The sequence below is a fragment of the Chelon labrosus genome (genome assembly GCF_963514085.1).
Source record: "Chelon labrosus genome assembly, chromosome: 22".
NCBI classification, from domain to species: Eukaryota; Metazoa; Chordata; class Actinopteri; order Mugiliformes; family Mugilidae; genus Chelon; species Chelon labrosus.
In genome coordinates this window covers 2,602,804-2,608,675 of record NC_140355.1, presented here as the reverse complement: position 1 = coordinate 2,608,675, position 5,872 = coordinate 2,602,804, and the positions used below count along the sequence as shown (strand labels likewise).

At 41.5% G+C, this 5,872-nt stretch overlaps 1 long non-coding RNA gene across 1 annotated transcript; it reads right to left on the bottom strand.

Moving 5' to 3' along the window:
• Positions 1–3,255: 3,255 nt before the first annotated feature.
• LOC311507759 lies at positions 3,256–3,847 on the bottom strand. Its single transcript, XR_014699738.1, has 3 exons — positions 3,667–3,847; positions 3,433–3,485; positions 3,256–3,317 (listed from the first exon to the last, which is right to left on the bottom strand). It is a non-coding gene; the product is annotated as an uncharacterized lncRNA (long non-coding RNA).
• Positions 3,848–5,872: the final 2,025 nt, after the last annotated feature.

Sequence of the window (5,872 nt, the reverse complement as noted above, 5' to 3'; positions counted from 1 at the left end):
CCCAGTACCTTGATCGCAACTGCCAGTATGAGATCTTCCCAAGCATACGCGGTCAAAGGCAGTGGTTATATGGGTTATATTTTAATTTCATGGTGGCTATGTGTGTACTATTCTTTTACAATGAAGGTCATCTAAACTTGATGAAGTACTTACTTAGGTCGAACTGTGGTCATTCCAACAACCGATCAGACATTACATTATGACCACTGACAGGAGAAGTAAATAACATTGACCATCTGCTGGGAAACTTTTGGACCTGGCATTCATGTGGATGTTACTTAGACATGTAGCACCCACCTAGACCAGACCAGGCACCCCCACCCCATAGCAATGACACTCCTTGATGGCAACAGCCATCCCCAGCAGGATGCAGCCTGATGCAGGCACACACACAAAAACTATTTAGGAACAACTCAAAAAACATGAAGAACAGCACAAGGTGTTGACCTGGCCTCCAAATTCAATAGATCCCAAACTGATCAAGAATCTGTGGGATGATCCACAGAGGCCCCTACCCTCAACCCATAGGACCCAAAGTTCACTAACAAACTTCTGTTGCCAGACACCGCAGGACACCCTTGTCAATTCTCTGATGAGTCACAACTGTTTTGGAGGCACGAGGGAGACCTACACAATATTAGGAAGGTGGTTTTAATGTTATGCCTGCTGTCCACTCTTAAAAACACACCAGAGAGCCACACTGATCTGCTGAGTGACACTTTCCTCCTTCATAGAGCCTCTGTAACAACTCAAAGAGCATCAAATGCAAATTGATCTATCTCTGAAAACAGTCCCAAACAAAGGTACTAATTCTTCTTATTTGAGTTGAGTAACCACAAGTCCCTTTAAACAGGAGTCTACATCTCCACTGTTTGGTCTGTGTGGCTCACTTTTTACAGTGTATTTATTTCACAGGCCATCAGCTGGAATAAACAGAGACAATCCAGCAAATCAGGCAGAGTGACACTGACTCACTTCATTTCAGAAAATGAAGTCTGGGATATGATTATGAATTGATGAATGTGCAAATGGAAGAAAATGTAATTGAGAGAAAGAGAGTGATTCACTGGAGGACAGGGAGGGAGAAAAGATAGTGTCAGAGATACCACAGAGAGACCTAGAGGAACTCAAGTAATTCAGTAATTCACATTTTTAAATTTGCTTCATTTCCATCGAGAATTACACAGAATCCCAGAAGAAATTTTCTGGTTACATTAGAAGATCAAATCAATTGAGTTAGACCAGAATACATAAAAAATGTCTTGTCTTCACCATAGCATGCATATTTTTTACAAATATTCCTTCTGAATATAATAGATTTTTATCACTTGTATTCATTTTGCCTAAGCAAATGCTGAAGTTTTAGTTCCAACATCCAGTCCGTTTGAACTTCCCTAACAGACATAGAGCCTGGGGAGCAGAGTCTGGAGGTTCAACATCAGAGACTGTGGACGGCAGGATGATTGAGAAACAGACATATTAATCATTTTCAGAGGAAATGACCTGTAAAAATGATGATCAATACCAGTCAACTGCTCTGGCTCTCAGACTGGACTGTTTAATCATTCACACTGACTCAGTGGCACATTTTAAGTGGATTTCAGTTTAGAATGTGTCTTTCTGTTGACATACACACCCTCCTGTTGCTGCTTTGTAGTTTCGCCAGCTTAACCATCAGATGTCCTGAGTGTTTACCGACTGATTGTTTCTCAGTTATCAGTGTCTCCTCCTGAACAATGGCCAATGGTTGATGTATTCCGAGGTCCCGTGTGAGCCCTACGCCGAGGGCACAGCACTCCCTCTGGCAACAGTATACGAGCAAACATCTGTCTTCTTTGAAGTTTTCAAGTTATCCAGGTACAATATCTTTAGAAACAACTCTGAAACAAGGGCAACTGGACTTTCACCGCTGATCCAAGTGACTTGTTGATTTTCTGAAGAAAATAAGTCGCCATTTTAGCTTTGTTTTTAGTACATTCCATATGTGTTTTTAGCACAGACAATGACATGTGACTGAAAAATTGCCAAAACCTGATATCGTTTTGGGCGGCACAGTGACGAGGTGGTTAGCACTGATGCCTCACAGCGAGAAGGTCCCGGGTTCCATGGGCCGACTGGGCCTGTCTGTGTGGAGTTTGCATGTTCTCCCTGTGTCTGTGTGGGTTCTCTCCAGGTACTCCCGCTTCCTCCCACCATCCAAAGACATGCTCATTAGGTTCATTGGTGATTCTAAATTGGCTGTAGGTGTGCATGTGATGGTTGTCTGTCTCTCTGTGTTAGCCCTGCGATAGACTGGAGACCTATCCAGGGTGTACCCTGCCTCTCGCCCTGGGATCCCGCTGGGATAGGTTCCAGTAGACCCAGCGACCCTTCACAGGAATAAGCAGGTACAGAAGATGAATGAATTAATGATATCACTTCATCCATCTTGAGGTGAAAAGAATTAAAGATAGAACGCTAAGCAAAATATGGTGTTCCATTGATTATGTTTTATACCTTTTTAACATATGGTAGCCTAATTGTTTTACAGTGTGCATGTGGGTGCGTGACTGGAAAGATTTTGTTTAATTATTAGCTAAAACAGCTGTTAGGTAACTTCTACCATATTGCAATAGGTTAAGAAAACCAAAGCAAGATTCATTACTATTCGTCTACAGAAAGATTCAGATTTATAGCTCCCATTGTGTTTGACCAGAGGGTTGTGAAGATGTGGGGTCTGTGCCATAAACTGGCCAGAAGTAGCAACACAACTTCTCTTCTATCCGTTTTTTCTCTGACTCACTTTGATATCATATCCACACCTCCTCCCCCTCCTCCTCCTCCGCCTCCTCTCATCTCCTCTTGATATGTAGTGATATGTAGAGATGATGACCTATTGATTTGTGCTGGAGGGATGTTTGACAAGCAGGCTGCTGCTGGAACACTGTCAGGTTGTAATCTCACTTGTTCAGTAATTAGCCGTTGACTTATTACGCCAAGACTGAGGCTGTGACACTGCAGAGCTACAGGCACGGGCTGACTGATGGTTCCATTTTATTTTATTTCATTTCACGTTTGAATATGTAAGACGTAACACTATAGCTTCGACTTGAGCCTTTTCATGCAGCAAAAACCTGCACATCATTGCTGTGTTTGAGACCACACATTACTCAAGTGTTATGAGCTTCACTGACACAGCCATTTTTAATTTTACCATGTCTGAGTTCATGTGAATAGATATTGTAAGAAAATGAATGAAACAACGAAACATGTTGTCACCAAACGATCTGAAGGTTTTATTACTGCATAAAAATGACTCAAATCATCAGCGGATTTTCCTGAAAGTAGACAAAAAGAACCCAATCAGACAAATGAAACAGAAATATTATACTCCTCAACAGTTTGCCAATGTCTGATGCCTCACTAAACAACCATACAACAGCCTCAGAGCACCTTTCCATGTTTCTTAGTCCAACCCTACTTAGTTTGTTGTGGAAAATGAATCTCTGCGGGTGTGTGAGAGAAAAAAAAATGTTAGCGCAACCACAGAAAAGTGTTTGTCATTAGCTGTAGTCACGTTACATTAGTCAGCCATGTAGTGTGTAGATAAGGTCAGGTTGCAGTATAAGTATTTACTGAAAGGCTGTTACTGAAAGAGAAGACAGTTGATGTAAGAGTGGAGCTCACCCAGGGTGGTTCTGGCAGATTGAGGAGAAAGATGGCATTCGGCTTTCCAGGGAGTCACCGTACTTTTCACTTCTTTTCAATAAGACAAATCAAGTCCTAAATGAAAAATTATATTTAGACTCGCTTTGGTTTATGACATTTCCATTAGCACAAGCTGTGCTAATCTTACCATGCAAACATACTAAACCATGATAAATTATATACCTGCATGTTAGCTTTGTCATTGTGAGCATGTTAGCAGACTGGTTTTGGTTAGACTGTTTATCTTGATTAGGAAGATATAGTAAACACACAAAATATTCAAATGCAACACACAGGAAGACAACAACTCCAAGCATATAAGTCGTTCTACAAAAGAATGTTTTGGAATGGCTAAGTAAAAGTCCTGACCTTAATCCAGGAGAAATGTTGTGGAAGGACCTAAAATAAACAGTAAGGAAACCCTCCAACTTCTCAGAACTGAAGCAGTTCTGTACTGAGGAAAGGGCTCAAAGTGTTCAAAATGAATAAATAATCTACCCATCCTTTTACTGGAATGTTCACCCACTAATGAAGGCAACACTGCTGCCACGGGGTCAAACATTTCCATATTTTTATGCCAGGTGTGAACACAAGTCCAACAAAAGGTGAACTTTAATCAAATGAAACACAATATATACCAAAGCGAAAACAAACCCAAATTTGCACAGTATCAGTGAAAACAGGCAGGGGCAACTGGAAGACAAGCAGGTTACTCAACAGACGACTTTACCAAGGACAAGGGGAAAGAGAGGGCTATACATACCAATACACAAAGGCTGATGGGATAAGAAGACACAGGTGAAACCAATGAGGGGAAGAGGACGCGGACAAAAGACACAAGGCATGACAGGTGAGTGTAATCACATGGATGAGAAAACAGGAACTGAAACTTAAATGCCAGGAAACCAATTACAAAATAAAAGAGGAAACAAAACCATACTGAAACACAATATCATGACAATTTGTAGCAAATTACATTATATATGTAGTATAAATAGATTTGTGAGCCGTGATTATATATTTTGCTTAATATTACAAATTTACTAACATATAGAGCAGGGATACCCACACTTCTACCAACATTAAATACATATATATAGATATATATAGAGATATAGATATATACATACATATATAGATATAGATATATAGATATAGATATAGATATATAGAGATATATAGATGTATAGAGATATATAGATATATAAGTGCATGGACCCTTGCGGCACAATACAATTCCATACATTTAAGGCCATTTACCTTCCCCTGATGACTGGCACTGCACTGGTTTCTTACTTGGTCCAGCACTCCCATTCATGTTTGTACCCCTTCTTTAGCCGATATAAATTGGAAGGCTACCTACTTAGCTCACTAGAGTTTGCAACATCTTACACGTTTGACCACGCATGCGCGAGGAGATCTCACACTGGCCGGCCATCAGTGTGTCACTGCATAGAGCTCCGGGTGTCACGTGACTTTTTTTGTTGACACCGCCATATTGGCAGGAAAACTCTGAGAAAAAATGAATGGTGCCAGATAGAAATTGACCAGTACAAGGCAAAACTCAGCGGATTATATACCACTGACCCTTATCATGCTCCAGGTGTGCTTCTTTTCGAGCATTGAAACAGCCGGCGCGGACAATGTTCCCAACCTGCAGTATCGGATATATATAACTACCTCATTAATTTTCCTCGGTCCTACTCCGGAGAGTCACTGAAAGCACATGAGCCTGGAGGGGTACAAATGGACGCAATCCTGGGGGACAACATCTGTCGATCATTTTTGGGTGTAACTGGTACAAGGACAAGATAGTCAATTACTTGCAGTTGTCAACCTAATAGTAATTCGAAAAGCGCGCTTTCCTGCCAATATGGCGGTGTTGCGATTGCCGATGCAGGGTGACGTCAGCTACCGGAGCTCTATTGTACATTACCCGAGTGCCAAATGCAGTAGTGAGGATCAATGATAGACTGGCACGTGATCTACCCGCACTACCTTTGCGATCTACCGCTCGATCACGATTGACGTACTGGGCAACCCTGAGTTAAAGTGTCAGTCTACATCTTCCTACCTCTGATCTGAACAGATTGCTTACCAGCTGTGTCTGAAAGGTAAGAGTGGAGTAATGTGGAGAGTCTGATCTTCAGTGTCTGGCGGAGACAGTATGGGTGATACACAGAGG